The 19,988-nt window shown below is 34.3% G+C and overlaps 1 pseudogene; it reads left to right on the top strand.

Annotated features, from left to right (window-relative positions):
* The window catches only part of LOC149571751 (alpha pinene synthase, chloroplastic-like), a 61,789-nt pseudogene that overhangs the window by 18,268 nt on the left and 23,533 nt on the right, over nucleotides 1–19,988 (top strand).

The following is a 19,988-nucleotide window of genomic DNA, read 5'->3' as shown; positions in this document are numbered from 1 at the left end:
GAAAGATGAGTTCTCAATAATAGAAAGAAAAGGACTAACCAAAACCCTAGAATTTTTTATTGTTTTCAAAACTGAATGGGTACAGATAGTTTTGAGTAGAATACACAATGGAGCCTTTTGGTTAGAGTCAGGGCCAGTAAAATTCACCAAGAAAACTATTCATAGGGTTACTGGTATTCCAACCCTAGATCGGCCAAAGACCCTGGGAAGTGACAAAAGGGAAGTAATAGAGAAAAACACAGGTGCTAAATGGAACAATAGAGGAATGACTATTGACACAGTTACATATCCCTTACTAGATTTTGCTGTGAGAATCATTTCACACAAATTCTATCAATCAAGCAGGTTAAACAATGTACCTTGTATAGTAGTTGATGTTGCATACAAGATAATAAAAAAGGATCACACTTATGATTTAGCGAAGCTCATGTTTCAACAGATTAATGAAAATTTGGGAGCTATAAGGAAGAGCAAGGGAGCTCAGTGCAAATTTGGATCAGTTTTGGTGTGCATATTTTTCTATCTAATGAAAGAATTCCCTTCTGTGGGTAAGGTAAGATGGAGTCTAGACAAAATAATTGTTGAACAAATCAATGGATACATTAAACAAATAGGTGAAAATTTTGATGCCCAAATGACTAGTTACTTTGAGGACTTCAAAAGGTCCATGAAACAAAGAATGAGGATTCCAGTCTCATTGACTGCGAAATATGAAAAGGACATTTTTTTTCTTGTAGATATAGATTATACCTATATACAAGCAGTTATACCTAGAGTAAGATGGCTTAGGCCACTAGGTTATGAACTTGATATTGATCAAGCTTCTACAACAATAACAACCCTCCTTGTCGAAGAAGCTGATAAAAATGCAAAAGCTTTTAGAACCTATGACATTGTTAAATCAAGGGTGATAACAGATTTGAAGACTACTTCTGCAGTAAAGAAGAAAGAAAAAATGGTGAGACAAATCAAGAGAAAATTTGGTGTTGAAGAAGAGGGAGATAAACCTCAAGGTTTGACTCAAGGGTTAGGAGAAGATAAAGAGGAGAGTGCTAAGGAAGAGGAAGCTGAGGAAGCACCAGTGAAAAGAAAAGCCACAACTCCTCCTGCTACTCAATCCAAGGGAAAGAAAGTAGCTGCTCCTGCACCAAAGAGACCTACCACAAGGGCTGTAGCACAAAAAGCCCAAGAGGAGGCAAAAGGAAAGAAGAAAGATTGAAAGAAGATTGCTACCAAGTCTAAGAAAAGAAAATTTATTGCCCAGCCTAAAACATATGAGGAGAAGACAGAGCCAGAGGAAAACAATCAATTTCAAGTGGTAAGACACAAACCTCAGACTGTTGTTGATAAATTATGTTAAAAATTAGGAATGATGATGTGAAAGGTTTAAAGAACCTGAATTTTTCTAAGCTCACCAAAGAAGAGAAAAATAAATTAGAGGAATCTGTGTATGCTATGATGGCTAAATATAAGCACACACCTCTAGAATTAGATGAATCAATGCCAAAAGAATTATATAAAATTGTAGAGGATAAATGGAATTTTTGTTTAAAAATGGAAAAGGAAATAAGGGGGTCAACATTAGCTAGATTGTTGCCTGATTTGACTAGAGATCAAGTAACAAATGCAGTAAAAAGGCATAATAATAGATTCACTCCCAAGCATAGAGCATTCAACATATTATAGAATAAAATTGAAGAGGTAGTTACAAAATCCACAAGATTGTGGAAAATAGTTTACAAGAAAATAGAAGATGTGTATAATGAAGAATTTAAGGCAGAAGCAAGTGCCAAGATAAGAGAAAAGAAGATGTCAGGAACCAAGAAAAAAGAGAAGGAACAAGTGGAGAAGAAAAGTGAAGAAGAAAAGGAAGAAAAGGCACATACAGAGGAGAAAGAGGAAAAGAAAGATATAGTTGAGCCACAAGATCAAAGTATGTAAGACACACAGGTATCACCTCCTAGTCCTCCTCATGCCACCATCACACCTACAGATATTATAAAAATAAAAGATGTTACAGACACTTCAAGTCCAAACATCAATCCATTAACTGCAGAGGATTTAGAAATCCTTGACCAATCATCACTAGTAGCAAAATTAAGTTCAAACCCTGTATTGGTCAGTGTTGATGAATTATAGAATCTAGAAGTTAAAACAGAGATAGTCAAGGTAAAAGCACAAGTTACACCCTCAACCATACAAACTACTAGTATTATATTTCTTCCACCACCACCTCCACCAAGTGTAGTCACTTATACACTTCAAATACCAAGTACAGTAGCAGGGGAAATAAAAGAAACATCTGAACAACCAACAAGTTCAACCCCACCTAGTGATCATAAAAGGGATACTCAAGCTGAAGAAAAAGATAAGACAAAGAAGAAGGAGGAGTCTACAATAAAAACACTAGTTGCATTACCAAAATTTGGTACTCCAACTCAAACTCTTTAGTAGCCAAGCACAGGATGGGTTACAACTACAAATCAGGACACTAGGCTCGAGCTCATCAAAGGCAGTCAGGAAACTTCACTATGGAGTTCCTGAGCTTGATGAAGAAATAAAGATCCCATATTATGAATCTAGCACTCTCACTGAAGAGAAGATCAATGAAATTTAGAGTGCATTGGACTAAAGAAGGAGACAAGAAGCATTAAGAAAAGAACACAATCATAAGCTTACCTTGAATGAAATCAAAGACATATTCACAGAAGCTTTCTGCTTATAGTGTCTAGATGAGTCAAGACCAATTATAGAGAAACTATCTGATATAGTTGACCAGGTGACTAGTGAAGACCAGGAAACAAATGCCAGATTGCTTGAATGGTCAGAAAGGAAGTTCCAAGGCAAGGTAAATAATAAAATATCTAGTGATATAGCATTGTCACAAGAAGAATTGGCAAAGAAAATTAAAATAGTTAAAACTGTACTAGGAAACATTTTTTCCCTGTACAACAAGTTATGTGATTTTTCCACATTCATACAGGACACTAGCCAGAAAATACTGAGCTTGGAGAACAATTTGAAGATTTCTAGCAAGCAACTCCCCACAAATCCAACTCAGAGTGAGAAGCATTTTTCCCAATCGCTTCACACACAAAGAGAGTTAGCTATCTTAGCAGTAGAGGAGGAAACCACAAAAGCTAAATTGATGCAAATTCAATCCTTAATAACTCCGCATTTGGAACTACTTCACAAGGAGCAAATAAATGTAGAGACAGTCCTCAAGAAAGACCCCAATCTTTCTTCATCTGATGGACTTGTACACCTAGTAGCAGAGATTGCCATCCAACATAAGTCATTGGATGTCGCACTAGCAAATTGGAATGCAGCTCTGAAGTTACTCCTTGAAGTAAATAGTACAGGCCAAGTATGGTATTTCATTGTAAGACCCTTGACATAAGTGTCAAAAAGGGGGAGAATAAGTATGGGGGAGTGATAAGAAGAGATTAAGTATGGGGGAGTTAAGCACAAGAATGAAATGGTAAGTATGATAAAAGGGAGAGATAGCAAATTTTGGGAGCAAATTTTGAGATAGAAAATTTTGATTAGTCAAAATGTAGAAATAGGACAGAATTCACTGAGTGTACATGCAAGATCAACTAACAAGGAGTCATAAGGATCTTAGCTAAGTGTTTTTGCCACTCATGTCAAAGGGGGAGATTGTTAGTTTAAAGAATAATTTTGACAACTAAGTGTCAATACACTTAACCATTTTTCAACTAAACAATATCGAACAAAGAGTAGGTGATGAGTAATATGAAGTGTTGAGCTATATCAAGTGTCGAGTAATAGTAAGTGCTAAGTGTTAACAAGTGTCGAGTGTTAACAAGTGCCGAGTGATTAACAAGTGCCGAGTGTTAACAAGTGCTGAGTAACAGTAGGTGCCGAGTGATACAGTTTTGCTTAGGTGCCGAGCTATCCAGGAAATAGCATGTGCCGAGCATCAGCAATGCTTCAGGAGCTGTAACTCAGAATGTCAACATAAGAGTTTGTAATTGCACAAACTATGAAGCAAACAATTTTTACAGCCAACATAAGGTAAATCTCGAAGGATTTAATGATGAGATCGAATCTCTTATTTTTCCTATGCAATTTGCATGCAACCAATCAGCAAAAGACAAGTATTGAGCAGGAAATTAAGATTCAATATGGATTGTAGATCCATATCTAACCCTAAATCCTCAAATGTCTCTATAAGAAAGAAAAAATTTCATTGTAAAGATATAAGAGTGGACATACAAGGGTGCACAAAAAAATTTATTTTCAAAAGCAAGGATTATCAGATCACAAAAGGATCAAAATCAGAGAAAGTGGAACAGGTGCCTGCATTCAGCAATCAAGGATTGTAATCTATCAGGTTCATTATACCTAATACTTTCTAGCAATTGTATTTGAATGAAAATCCTATGGTGATAGGTTAGCTTAACAGCTATTTCATAGATCCTTTAATTAGGTGATTAAATCCTTTAATAGGGTGACACTTCATGTTAAGTGTTTGAAATCCTTTAACTAGGTCACTATTGACACAGTGTAAAGCTTTTAACAGGGCAGGCCTTTAACAGGGCAGACCATCAGAAGTGGTTGAACAATATTGTTGCAATAATTTTTGTGGGTATCATCCCCACCCCAGTTTTACCTTCTTATTCCTGGAGGGTTTCTAGGTTACCAAATTCTAGTGTTATGTGTTGTTGATGCACGTGTTTAAGTTTCATGTTTATTTGATGTATTTACATGCATGCAATTTACTTTTAGTTAAAAAATTTATTGGCTAAAGTGTGGTACTTATGATTCACCCCCGTCCCCCGCCCCCTCTCATAAGTACTCTTTCCATATTTGAATATTCCAACATAAATTATAATGATTCAAACATTTACCCTTAGTGGAATTTAGAAAGGTTGATTTCAAAATAGTACAAGGATTATACTATAGGGTTAAGGAAGTCTGCTTGCTTGATAGTAATCATTGAGTTATCAATTAAGTTATGTAATAGATTTCAAATCGATATGCTAATATCGATTCCTCTAGTGATGTTGTGAATTATCTATATCGAAGTTGGTAAGCCTTATGACTTGAATAATGACCTTAGATGTTTACATGATGAGACTTAGTAATATTTAATTGAAAATTATTAGAATGTTGATAAGTCATGGATGGTGTACCTATGTTAATTGATTGGTTAAATTGATCATTTTAATAAAGTTATAATTCTTCTTACTCGAAGATTGATAATTGGCTCTCTTATAATGTAGCGAATAATGATCCTTGATTTATGTTGGAAGTGGAAGTAACCTTAAAAGAAGAGTTAATCTATTAGAATATGGATCTTAGTTAAATAAAGAGAACAATTTAATTAAAGGTCAATGATGATCAGTTTAATGAATATTTATCCTTAAGCTATTCTTAGAATATTATTTTAATGATGGAAAGAATAATGCTATCAAGGAAACAAATGGGTTGACGTGTAGGTCAAATGGTAAATCCTATACACTTGAGGTATACTTGCAAATAGAAACAGAAAACCTCTACACTTGATTCAACTATGTAATGTAGCGAAACCAAAACATGTGTTTGCATTGTGTATTCTTTATGCTTCTTGTTTTGGGTTTTTTGGATGACTAGTGTTGACCAGTCCTAGGTTGTTACCAGAGGGTCAAGGGTTATGAGATGTGATGGCATGCTGATCTTATTTGGTCTCGATCTTTATGAACCCAACCATGGTAATGTGATTGTGTGCTCTATGAAATGTTTGTATTTACTGATTGTTATTGTTCATGAGTCTTTATGTGTGAAGCTGAGATGTATGTTTATGAGACACCTGAGCTAATCATTTTTGAGTCATCGATCAGTTATCCTTGGATTATTTTCCAGTTGCCATGATGGGACTAAAATGTTGATTTATTTCTTGATGATGTCATGTTGTGACATGTTTGACTCAACCATTTTGGAGTCTTCGATCAGTATGATTTTGAGATATTTTTGGTTTCTTGTTGAGAACCAATGGATATGGTGATTTATTTTGAGATATATTTTGGTTATTGAGAACCAATGGATACTTATGATTATCAATGACGCCTTCAGTTGTCAATCTAGAGAACTGTTGTGGTCATGATTTTCTATGGATGCTTATCAGATGCTCATGGAGATTTGATGATTCTTATTGTGGATATTTGATGCTTTTATTATGGTTATTTGATGATTCTTTTTATGGATTATCTTTTGGATTTTCTTTCTAGTCACTTGTATAGGACTGGGGTGATTTTATGATTCCATGAGCTTAGGGTAGGTAATCTACTTGTAGTGTCAGGAAGTGGCTTGCAATGGGGGTCGGGGCCCTAAGTGGCTGCCAGGGTAGCTCATTGTAAGTTTGGTTAATAAGTGATAACATTTACACACTAAATGGGGATTAAATGAACCTAAAAAGATAATTATTTTGATTTTCTCACCCATGCCTTGAGTGCTTGTACAGACTAAGATGGAAGTAGAGAGAACGCATGGTTGCGACCGTGCATTCCATAGTATGCCTCGTTAGTATGAGAGGATACTAGTGGCTGCATGAGATCAGTATGGACCCGTGGAGTTTAGCTAACTGCCAAGGTAACTTGTATGTGATAAATGTGATGACACTTTCCCACTTGCATAGTAGGTTTCCTACTTGTCATTGTGTGCCTTTGGGAATTAGATGTCAGTTTTGTGTGATGGAACCTTTGAGTTAGTATACTTTTAGGATTCCTGGACTTATAGAGATTTATACTTTGTGGTTTTGATAGCCTATTTGAGACTTGAGATTATCTCCTCAACACGATGGGAGTGGACCACTTAGGTTCCACGTGGTCAAGTGGTAGTGTTTTTTTCACTCTTATCATTTGAGATCCATCTGAGACACTGTGGCTAGAGTATTCTTATTTGGTATTTCTCTTCATTATGTTCTTGGATCATTATGATAGATGATATACCTTATGATGGATGTATTTACTGGTATGTTTCTTATATTGATGATTTGCATATGTTAGATGATATTATCTTATGCTTTACTTTGCATGTTAGATTACTTTTTGCATATGATGTAGTATGATTTAGGAGTGACATTCCTACGATTTTAATACCAATGATCTCTTTAGTGCTTTGGAATGTTACGCATGGAGGGATGGCTAGGATCCACGATGGTCTAATGATGCTATTTATGGTTGGGAGGAACCGTGCACTTAGTTATTTATGTTTGTATTATGTGGTTATCTTTTATGAACGATGTTTATATATTTTGTGATGATGTATCATGTATGATTTGTGATTTCATTTATGTTATTTCATCATGGATTAATATTGGATGATGATGTACTTTATTTACATGGATGTTTATTCTTTTAAGCTTTTTCATACCTTGTAACATATGCGGTGGATGACTGAGCAATCTGAAATGTAATTACTTAAAGGACACTTGTATATTGTTTAAGAATATTGAATGTATCATTGCTAAGGATTTGATGTTAGATGAATAGTTACTTTAGATGTGATACAATGTTAAGGGATCTTTAAAGAATGTAATATGTTATGTATGTTATGTTACATTTAGTTGGATGTTACTATTGCTTCTGCAAATGTTATGAATGGTTTATCTTTCCTGTTTAAAAAAAAATTGTTTGGAAAACTTAGTGAAATTATTTGGATCCCTTGGCAAGGCATTACAGTAGGCGTGCATATTGTCGCCTTCCTAACCAGTATTTTAGAACCTGCAACATATGCATTAAACATTTGATTTTGAATAGTTATTCTTCAAAACTAGATTTTAGCAGCCATAGGGTAGGATTATTTTAAAACACATGAGGCAAGATTTTTAAATATGTTGGATGAGATAATTTTAAAATATGGTGTGCAAAATAGAAATAAAAATAAATAAAAAATCGTATCTAGTCAAAATGTTAGTTTAATTTTCATTTTCTTTGCCATCGCCTTCTAATCCTCCATTAGTAGGCCCATTGCATTGGAGATGAAACATGATATTTTATTATGTATGGGGTATACTTATGACATAGCTTACCATGTTGCTTTTTGTGTCAGGATAGCTACATCTAATTAAATTTAGGACACACTTATAGGAAAGAAGGGACAAAGAGGAGTGGGGTCCATGAATAATAATTGGGCACATTGGTGGAGCACAAAAAGTGTCAAGTATCATGCTTATTTCCAAAAAAAGATTCTAGTATATTTTAACTAAAAGGGACTTAATCAACTTTGAATAAAGACTTACTATCATTGTTGAACAATCATACATTTTATTTTCACCCTAAAAAGAAGAAAGACATTTTATAAAGAACATTACCTCATAAAGTTGAAATTGCATAAATACTTTGAATAAATACTTTTTAGAAACTATGGAGTGAATACTTATTCCTAAAAAATTAGTAGATTTTAACTAAGAGAGAATCAAATAATGACCTTAAATCAATTTTATTTCAAGATTTATGGTGGATGTTAAGACAATTATATTATCCATTATACCAAATTAAATTTGGGTTACACTTATAATAGAGAAGGGACAAAGAGGAGGGCAGTGTCTATGCAGCTGACCAAATATACTTTTTAATTATTATTTAAAATTATATTAAAATTACAATAGAATTGTTTTGATAATTTTTAAATAATTAAGAAATGACAATAACCAACCATTCGGTCGGCTAGATAGCCATTTCGTAAAGAGGAGTGGGGTCCTATATCACTAATAAAAATTGGACACATTGGTAAGCACAAAAAATATCAATACTTATCTATTATTGCTGAATAGTCATTAAACACATTACGTGATAAGTTGAAATTAGCAATTGTTGAAATTGCAAAAAATGGACAAAAGAATCTTCCACACTGATGCAGGAACATTTTGCATGGGAAAATTAAATTTATTTTTTATTTTTAAAAAGAGAGAAAAAAAAAATTTGTGGAGGAGAGAGAAAGTGACGAAAATTAGAGGAGAAATAATAAAAAATAAAAAGGAGAAAAGAAAGGAAAAGGAGATTTCTATTTTCGAGGTGCATAGGTGGCATAAAAAGAAAAATAATAGAAATAGTTGTCATTCCATTAATCGAGGTTTATAGGTGGCAATTTAGAAGTTTCTGGAAAGTTCCTTGAATCATGTATTTAATATTTGTTGGGTGCTTAGTTGTATTTGGGGTGGGAATTTAATATTTATTTAAAGGTAGTTGTATTTACCTTTTATCCCACATTGGTTGTGTTTGTAATGTCTTGGGTTAGAAGTGCCTATTTAAGCAAGGCTTATTATCATTTGTAATCAAGTTCGAGAAATAGAAGTTCTTGAATTGTAAGCTCTTCAAATGTAATCTCTTCTAATGAATTTCAAGTATTAATGGATGCTTTTATGAAGCATTTTTGTCATTTCTCTATCTCCATATTGTTGCATTTTTGGTTGTGAGTTGGTACGGGTGGTTTGGCCCGTCATCAGTGGTATCAGAGCAAGTTGTTCCTGAGTGTACAAGCAGATCACCAAAGTGTGAGGCAGTTTGTACCAGGACCTTGGTTGGGTGAAGTTTATCAGAGCAGGAGTTCCTAAGTGTGCAGATAGATCGTCGAACGTGAGGCAATTTGCACCAGGACCTTGAGTTGGGTGAAGTTTGTCAAGAAGTTCTTGATTGTGTAGATAGATCGCTGACTGTGAGCCAGTTTGTACGAGGTTCTTGTGTTGCACTAGATTTTTCTTTTGAAGACTTGATTATGAAGAAGAGAAAGAAGAAGATGACTTTTGTGATTGGATGGATTCTAAGGATTCCTAGACTTGAGAGATTTAGAAGGAGAATGCAAGAAGAAATATTTTTGGATTTGTAGAAGCGAGTGAATGAATTAGAAGTTGAGTTGCAGAAACAAAGAATGCATCACCAGAAAAGGGATGTTGATAATTCCTTGGATGTGGAAAAGAAAAATGATCTAGTGGAAGAGCAAGAGGATGTAGAGGAAATTATTTGCAAACCATAAGTTGAAGAAGATGAAAGAGAAGAGGAAGAGCATCAAGATAGCAAGATTTATGAACCTAAAATAGATCAAAATGATTTGAAGATTGCAGAAATGGAGGAAAAGTATAGTGCCTTCATTGGAGATCAAGCAAGTGGAGTAGTTACATGCATTTTTGACGACATGAAAGAGGCAAGCAAAGATGACTATGGCAATGAGGTAAATTCTTATGAATCATGGGATGTTGTCTTTGATATGAGTTTAAAAGATATTGATGATGGTTTGCAGGAGGATCTTGTTGGTCATGTATGGTATGCAAAGGAAGATTGGTATGGTATTGTTAGGTTTATTACAGGTGTGATTAATTCAACAAGATTGGATGAGGATGAGAGTTATACTTGGATAGAGTTCATTGCAAAGGAGCATTTTCAATAGCAAATAGTTGTTCTAGCTAGGTGTTGGAAAAGAAGAAAGAAGGAAATATATCAGCATCCGATACTTGTTCTAGCTATGTGTTGGAGGAAGAGGAAATTTTTTTTTGTTAGCAATGGCTACTTCATTTTGTGAATCTATATTCACAAAAATTTTCCTACCATGGGAGTCAGATGCAGGAGCATCATGCATCAGCAAAAAAAAAAAAAATGTGGAAGATTTTCATGTTGGTTTTCTTGTCCTTGTTGAGGTGGAAGCTTGTGGTGAGGATGAAGATGGTTGTATATCTTTCTTTTAGCGTCAAAGTGTGGGGACACACTTTTCTATCTACCTAGGGAGTCTGATGCAGGAGCATCTTGCATGGGAAAATTAAATTTTTTTTTTTTTTTTAAAAAAGAGAAAAAAATTTGTGGAGGAGAGAGAAAGTGATGAAAATTAGAGGAGAAATAATAAAAAATAAAAAGGAGAAAAGAAAGGAAAAGGAGATTTCTATTTTTGAGGTGCATAGGTGGCATAAAAAGAAAAATAATAGAAATAGTTGTCATTCCATTAATCGAGGTGTATAGGTGGCAATTTAGAAGTTTTTGGAAAGTTCCTTGAATCATGTATTTAGTATTTGTTGGGTGCTTAGTTGTATTTGGGGTGGGAATTTAATATTTATTTAAAGGTAGTTTTATTTACTTTTTATCCCACATTGGTTGTGTTTGTAATGTCTTGGGTTAGAAGTGCCTATTTAAGCAAGGCTTATTATCATTTGTAATCAAGTTCGAGAAATAGAAGTTCTTGAATTGTAAGCTCTTCAAATGTAATCTCTTCCAATGAATTTCAAGTATTAATGAATGCTTTTATGAAGCATTTTTTGTCATCTCTCTATCTCCATATTGTTGCATTTTTGGTTGTGAGTTGGTATGGGTGGTGTGGCCCATCATCACACACATTACATCAACTATATTAATTTTATCAATACTTATCTATTATTGCTGAATAGTCATTAAACACATTAAGTGATAAGTTGAAATTAACAATTGTTGAAATTGCTAAAATAGACAAAAGAATCTTCCACACATTACATCAACTACATTAATTTTCTCACCTTGATTTCTTCCAATAAATAAAAGTAGTATTTATTTTTGTAAAACATTAATTTGTTTTTTAATCACATCGTTCTGTATATTCTTTAATCTGTTATATTATAGGGTGTATTTGTTTATAGAACTATTTGTGTGCAAATTTTCCTTCAATTTAAGAATATAAAATATTAACATTATCAAATTTCCACAATCTATTAGTAAATATGAATATATTTCTAGATTTGATTGTGTGTTTTTAGCATCACTCCTTTCTTTTTTTCTATTCTTGCACTCTCTCTTCCTAATGATGGACCACTGAGTGTGGTTCAAAATGTTGATGCTAAAAACACACAATTGAATCTAGAAATATACTCAAATATAACATATACTTTTACAAAATTTTAATTTTGGGAAAGAAAATAAAATGAATTCTTTTATTTTGATGGCGAAGCTATTCTTTAAAAAATTAAAATAAGATCTGAGGAAAGGGAAAACCACTTAAACATCACACACTAAGGCTTGATTCCTACACTAAAAGTGTTAACTAGTCAAAGTTCACTATTCTTTTCAAGCTTAATTTCTTCCTTAGTGTGTGATGTTTAAGGCTGGCTAGGAAAGAGGGGTTGTCAATGGGTTCAAAAATGTTTGGTGAAATTACAAGGGTTCAAGTCTTTTTGAGTACTATATGTCAACATCATATGAGATGAGGTTGGAATCGTGCTTCATGAAAACTTGGCAAAGGGAAAACCCCTCTATCATTAGCTCTTATTCGAAGAGGTTGTTAGATTGTGGTGATTGATCAGGAAAGTACTGTACATACTTCATAAATAGTGGTAGCCGACATATTATGGCCGACATATGGCCGATATATTATGGCTGACATATGGCCGACATGATATAACCCTAAAGCGGTTTAATACTTGTATAAAAGGGCTTAAGGTTGGGTATTTTTTCATAATGTTGTGATACGAAATTGGTTCTTGCAGCGGTATTGAGCTGTAAGGGATTACAGATTATAATCAGGTTGTAATCACTGGATTGTAATAAGATCGAACTTTTTGTTTGGTGGACGTAGCTCAGGGATTGGGTGAACCACGTTAAATCTTGGTGCCTTGTGTTCATTCCTGTGTGTTCTATTATTTTTTCTGTTATTGGTTATATTTGCATGTACTTTTTATTTCTGTCTGTGGTTTATCCTAACAAGTGGTATCAGAGTTTGGTTTTGGCCTGGTCATGGGTTCAAATCTCCCCGGTGCCTTCCCGACCCGCGTAAGCACCTGGTATGCACATCAAGGGGGAGATTGTTGGGTGATGCAACGTGCTCCCCTGCCCACAGGTGGTTAATTATGTGGTGTTCCATGTTCACTAACAGTCATGGCTTTTGGTGCAACGGCAAATGGGCCCCACAATTGGTATCAGAGCAAGGTTGTCTTTCAGTTATCCTCTGCAGGAAAGTCTCATGATTAAGTGGGAGTCTCACAGTTGAGTGGGAGCGATGACAGATGAGGGTAAGTTGAGGGTTGACAGGTTTAATGGGCAGAACTTCTAGTTATGGAAGATGCAAATGGAAGACTATTTATATCAGAAGGATTTATGGAAGCCATTGGAAGGAAAAGCCAAGAATCAGGGAACTATGTCAGAGGCTGAATGGGATCTTTTGGACAGAAAGGCACTCGAAAGCATTCGGTTATGCTTGGCACCATCGATGGCATTTAATATTACAAAAGCAAAGACGACAGAAGATTTGATGAAAACCCTAGCGACATTGTATGAAAAGCCCTCCGCTTCAAATAAGGTATTTCTCATGAAGCGTTTATTTAATATGAAAATGGCAGAAGGTGGATTTGTTGTAGATCATTTAAATGAGTTTAATACTATTACTAGTCAATTATCTTTTGTGGGTATCAATTTTGATGAAGAAATTAGGGCTCTCTTGATTTTGTGTTCTTTGCCTGAAAGCTGGACTGGCTTGGTAATGGCGGTGAGTAATTAGGTTCCTGGATCTAGTACCCTAAAATATGATGATGTGATTGGTGTTATTTTAAGTGAGGAAACTCCTAGAAAATCTTCAGGTGGATCTACATTAGGAAGTGCTTTAAATGCACAAAGCAGGGGCAGAACGACTGAAAGAGGAAGTAACTCTGGAAATTGTGGGAAATCAAGAGGAAAGTCAAAGGGGAGGAGGTCTCAATCGAGAGGACCAAATGATTGCTGGTACTGTGGGAAACCAGGGCACAAAAAGAAAGATTGCTGTAATCGAAAGAAAAATGAAGGAGATAAATCAGATGGAGACAAGGAGGCAAATGTGGTAAGTAACAAATCCAAAGAGGATGCTTTGCTTCTGTCTTTAGAGAGTGTTGATGATTCATGGGTTTTAGATTCTGGTGCTCCATTTCATGCTACACCTCATAGAGGTTATTTCATTGATTATGCCCAAGGGGATTTTGGGCTTGTTTATTTGGGGGATAATGAACCCTGTCAGATTGTTGGAAAGGGAAAAATTAAGATTAAGTTGTAGAATGGGGATCATTGGCTACTACATGAGGTAAGACATGTTCCAAAACTAAGTAGAAATTTAATTTCAGCAGGGCAACTCGATGATGAGGGTTGTGTAGTTACTTTTAATGATAAAAATTGGAAGGTTTCAAAAGGTTCCCTTGTAGTAGCAAAAGGTGTGAAAGTAGGCACCTTATATCTTTGTACAGGTCATATTGTTCCTTCTACTTTGATTGTTTCAAAGAAACTTGAATAATCAGGAACAATTACTATAGTTGAGCAGGGAGAACAAATAGCTACTGTAGATTCTAATACAGCACTGTGGCACAATAGACTTGGGCACATGAGTGAGAAAGGTATGAAAGTAATTCATTCAAGGAAAGTTTTACCAGGTCTAAAATGTGTGAATATGGATTTCTGTGAAAGTTGTGTGTATGGAAAACAAAAGAGAGTGAGTTTTGTAAAGACAGGGAAGGAAAACAAAAAGGAGAAATTAGAGCTTGTGCATACAGATGTATGGGGACCAGCCCAGGTATCTTCCCTTGGTGGCTCTCATTATTATGTTACATTTATTTATGATGCAACTAGAAAAGTATGGGTTTATTTCCTTAGACAGAAATCTAATGTATTTCAAAATTTTAAGAAATGGAAATGCTTGGTTGAAAATGAGACTGGTAAGAAATTAAAATGTCTCAAATCTGATAATGGTGGTGAGTATTGCAGTCATGAATTTGAACATTAGTGCTCCACTAATGGTATTCGTAGACAAAAAACTGTTCCAAGGACTCCATAGGAAAATGGAGTGGTTGAACGCATGAACAGGGCTATAATGGAGCGCGTAAGGAGCATGAAGTTGCATGCTGGGTTGCCCTTACACATGTGGGCAGAGGCTATCAATACTGTAGTATATTTGATTAATAGAGGTCCCTCTACTCATTTGGGCTATGGTATTCCAGAGGAAGCATGGACTGGTAAGAAGGTGAGTTATTCTTTTCTCAAGACCTTTGGTTGTGAAGCTTTTGCTCATATAGACTCTGAAAATAGAACCAAGCTAGAAGCTAAATCAAAGAAATGTGTCTTTGTTGGATATGGCATTAATGAATTTGGTTATAGGCTTTGGGATTTTGAAAATCATAAAATTATAAGAAGACGGGATGTCATATTCAATGAAAAAGTGTTGTACAAAGATCTGTTGCAGCAACATGAGAAGAAAGAAGATGATTATGTAGTGCTGGATGATACTCCAAAAGCTGATGTTCCAGCCATTCCTCATGATGTGCAACAACTGCAACAACAAATACCACACACACCAGTGAATGTTAGACGGTCAAAAAGGCAAATTAGACCTCCACAAAGGTTTTCTCCTCTTTGTATTCTATTTTACTTACTGATGCTAGTGAACCTGAAAGTTATGATGAAGCTATGCAGGTGGATACTAAGATTGAGTGGGAGTCTGCAATGAAAGATGAAATGGACTCTTTGCTGAAAAATAAGACATGGGATTTGTGCAAGTTGCCTGTAGGTAAAAAGGCTTTACAAAATAAATGGGTTTATAGGTTGAAAGAAGAGGAAGGAGGTAAGAAAATATTTAAGGCCAGGTTAGTTGTAAAAGAATTTGCACAGAAAAAGGGAATTGATTTTGATGAGATATTTTCTCCTGTTGTTAAAATGACTTCTATTCGTACTGTTTTAAGTCTTATGGCTACTGAAGATTTGCATTTAGAGAAGATGGATGCTAAAACAACCTTTCTTCATGGTGATTTGGATGAAGAAATATATATGGCTCAGCCACAGGGTTTTGAGGTCAAAGGTAAGGAGAACTTAGTGTGCAAATTGAAGAAAAGTTTATATGGCTTAAAGCAAGCACCTCGGCAATGGCATCTGAAATTTGATAGTTTTATGCATGAGCATGGATATAATAGGTGTCATTCAGATTACTGTGTTTATTTTAAGAGGTTGGATGATGATAGCTACATTATTTTATGTTTATATGTTGATGATATGCTTAAAGCTGGGTCTAACATGGATCATATTAAGGGGCTAAAATGCCAATTAGCACATGCATTTGCTATGAAGGATTTGGGGGCAGCAAAATAAATCCTTGGTATGAAGATTTACAGAGATAGGAAGAACAGAACATTGACGCTATCTCAAGCTGATTATGTTGAGAAGGTGTTGCAATGTTTCTCTATGGAGAATGCTAAAGCCGTCAGCACACCTTTACCTGGTCATTTGAAATTGACTAAGGAGATGTGTCCCAAGACACAGGAAGAGGAGGATAAGATGTCCAAGGTACCCTATGCTTCAGCTATAGGAAGTTTGATGTATGCTATGGTTAGCACTAGGCCAAATATTGCACATGCAGTGGGAGTCATTAGCAGGTATATGAGTCATCCAGGATTTGAGCATTTGAATGTTGTCAAGTGGATTCTCAGATATTTGAGAGGAACATCCAATAAGTGTTTACACTTTGGGGGCTCTACTACTGATTTACAGGGCTATGTTGATTTAGATTTGGCTGGGGATATTGATACCAGGCGGAGTACTACAGATTATGTCTATATTGTTGGTGGGGCAGCCGTGAGCTAGGTTTCTAGGTTACAGAAGATTAATGCTCTCTCCACTACAGAGGCAGAGTATGTTTCTGCTACAGAGGCAGCCAAAGAGATGATATGGCTTCAGTTCTTCTTGGAAGAATTGGTACATCCTCAGAAGGATAATTATTTGTTCACAGATAGTCAGAGTGCCATTCATCTTGCTAAGAATTCAGCTCTGCATTCTAAGACCAAACACATACAGTTGTGGTACCATTTCATTCGGTCAATTTTGGAGGATGGAAAGTTAAATCTGGAGAAGATACATACCAATGACAATCCAGCAGATATGTTGACAAAGGTTGTAACAAGGGAGAAGCTGAACTCCTCTTTAGCTTCGGTTGGTCTTTTAGACTGAACATGAATAAAAGAATAGTAGAGTCCAGGATGGTTTGATCCAATGGGAGCCCCATGTGGTAGTGGTATTGCTACAAGATCAGTCTCCAAGTGGGAGATTGTTGTTTAGTGTGGAGCCTGATCAGTCCCCAAGTGGGAGATTGTTAGATTGTGGTGACTGATCAAGAAAGTACTGTACATACTTCATAAATTTTGGGCAGTAGCCGACATGGTAGCTGACATATTATGGTCGACATATGGCCGACATGATATAACCCTAAAGCGGTTTAATACTTGTATAAAAGGGCTTAGGGTTGGGTATTTTTTCATAATGTTGTGATACAAAATTGGTTCTTGCGGTGGTATTGAGCTGTAAGGGATTACGGATTGTAATCAGGTTAATCACTGGATTTTAATAAGATCGAACTTGCTGTTTGGTGGACGTAGCCCAGGGATTGGGTAAACCACATTAAATCTTGGTGCCTTGTGTTCATTCCTATGTGTTCTATTATTTTTTCTGTTATTGGTTATATTTGCATGTAGTTTTTATTTCTATCTGTGGTTTATCCTAACAGAGGTTCCTACTTGTGACTCGTGCTCTTGTATTTGATAGGTACACTTCTATGTGTTATAAAATTCTCCATTAAAGAAAAGGGGGGGGTTTGGAGGCTAGAAATGAATAATAAAAATGACATGTGGCTCCAAAACCTATTTTCTTTTGTTTTTCCTCTAATTTTTTACAAGAATTATTGTTAAAAATTTCATTTAAAATACCATTTAAGATGCATGTTAAAAAATAAACATCAAAGTTTAATTATCAAAATGTCAAAAGCATTGCAAATTGTTGCTAAAAGGTAGCTACATTAACACTTCTTCTTTTACTCTATTCCTAATATTTGTAACATGTGGTTTGAATAGAAGGTATTGGAATGATATCAATGGTATTGGGTGTGGTAGAGAAAGTCCTTGCATAGATCTTAACACCATAGCCTTGGGTTTTTTAAATTCTTCATCTCCACAGATATGGTGTCTCTTCATGTGATATTCACAAATTTGTTGAATCATAAAATAATTGTTTATATTGTTTTTTAATCTTGTGACTTAATGGCATTTTATGATTTATGAATTATTTTGGACTTAATTATAAAAGGCTATGATCATGTATCTACCAATATTTTTCTTGTCCAATAGGTGTACTTATACTTCCTATGAATAGAATGTTCACACTAATTCATAGAATAAATGAATAATTTATTTTTCAATAATCAAATTTGGCTTCAATGTTTTGTAGAATATACTTTAAAAATAGAGTGGGCACTCTTATAACTAAATTATAAATGTAAAATTGTGATTTTTTTACTTTTTTTGTATTTTCAAATTGAAAGATTTTTATAATTATTTACAACTTATAATCTTCCTTCCAATTTTATTAATTATTATAGTTCAAATCTGAAAGTAATAAATATCAATATTAACTATATTGCAATTTATATTAACAAAGGATGGAGTTGTGTCTAACTTAATTTCATATTAGATATGTTGTTGCAGTTCAAAGATAATGATGGGAAATTTGTATGCTCAAATATTCAATCAAATGAGGAAGATTTAAGGAAGATTTTAAATTTATATCGAGCTTCACTCATTGTATTTCCTAAGGAGCAAATTTTGGATGATGCCAAGCTCTTTACTACTATATATTTAAAACAAGCTCTACCAAACAATAATAATATAAATATTATGAAAGAGGTATAATTGATAAACTTGAATATATCTCTTCATGTTAATTATGCAAATCTATTTATTAATGGAAAATCTAATTCTTATGGTGTCATAGATTAAATTCAATTTAGAGTATGGTTGACATACCAATGTGCCTAGATTGGAAGCAAGGACTTATATTGACATATATGGAGATGCCAAGAAAATGAACAAGTAAATCCAATATCTTGTAGTATACTGAAGATATTCCAAATCAAAACCTTAAAATTTTTTAGTTATTTTCAAAGACACAATATAATTTAGTATTTTAGTAGAAAATAAGTTTGTATTTCTTAATTTTCTTAAACTTGTTTAAGATATTCTAACACTATAATTTGGAATTGTTGTAGTATTTTTAACTCAATTATTTTGGAACTAGCAAAGATGGACTTCAATATGATCCAATCAATTCAACAACATGAACTTCAAATTCTCTCAAGGTAAAAATTTCATGCTATGAAAGATACTATTTTAGTTTATTTCTTTAGTTATTGATAATGTTATTTATTGTTTGATTACTAGACAATCATATTTATTCAGTAATGTGTGAATGTTATAGATGGTGGATAGAGTCTGGTCTAACTAAATTGGAGTTTGGTCGACAACGCCATGTGGAATTTAATTTTATAGGGGCTACAGTGTGTACTGATTCAAATTATTTTACTTTTAGAATTGGGTTTGCAAAGATGTGTACATTTCTCACTTGCTTGGATGATATTTATGATACTTATGGAACTTTGGCTGAACTTAAACTCTTCACCGAAGCCATCAAGAGGTATGTACAACTTACAAGAAGATACAAAACATATGAATGCTGAATATTTAGTTATTATTTGTATAGGAAACATGGTTTCCATGTGACAATTAATAGATTGATAATAACATTAAGTAGAAATAATATGTGATTAATGACCAAAAAAATAGTAAGTAAACATGCATTGCTTTATCGTTCCATATTTGTTATGCACTTTCCATATATGCATATTGTGATAATAGATTATCTTATGCTTAATGAAGGTGGGATTTAGCATCCATGGAAGGACTTCCAAAATATATGAAAGTGGCATTCAACACCTTTGATGAGGGTGTAAGGAGCATGGCTCAAGAGGCTCAAAAAAATCAAGGAAGAGACACACTTGACTATGCACATAAAGCTGCATGTTTGTGAAAATAAATAATTCTCCATATATGTATTTAGTATTATATCAATGTAGAGAATGTGGATAAAGTATTTAGTTTAACTAATTTATTAATTGCACACAAAAAAATCATATTATTTGAATATTCACTATTAATTATCTCATATATAATTTATTACAATATAGGCCATAATAAGTAAGAGTGAAAT

Source organism: Cupressus sempervirens, chromosome 2 (assembly GCF_028749045.1).
Source record: "Cupressus sempervirens isolate cs-2001-9-10 chromosome 2, ASM2874904v1, whole genome shotgun sequence".
Lineage (NCBI taxonomy): Eukaryota > Viridiplantae > Streptophyta > Pinopsida > Cupressales > Cupressaceae > Cupressus > Cupressus sempervirens.
The sequence above is the reverse complement of the archived record's forward strand: the minus strand, read 5'-3'. Positions and strand labels throughout refer to the sequence as shown.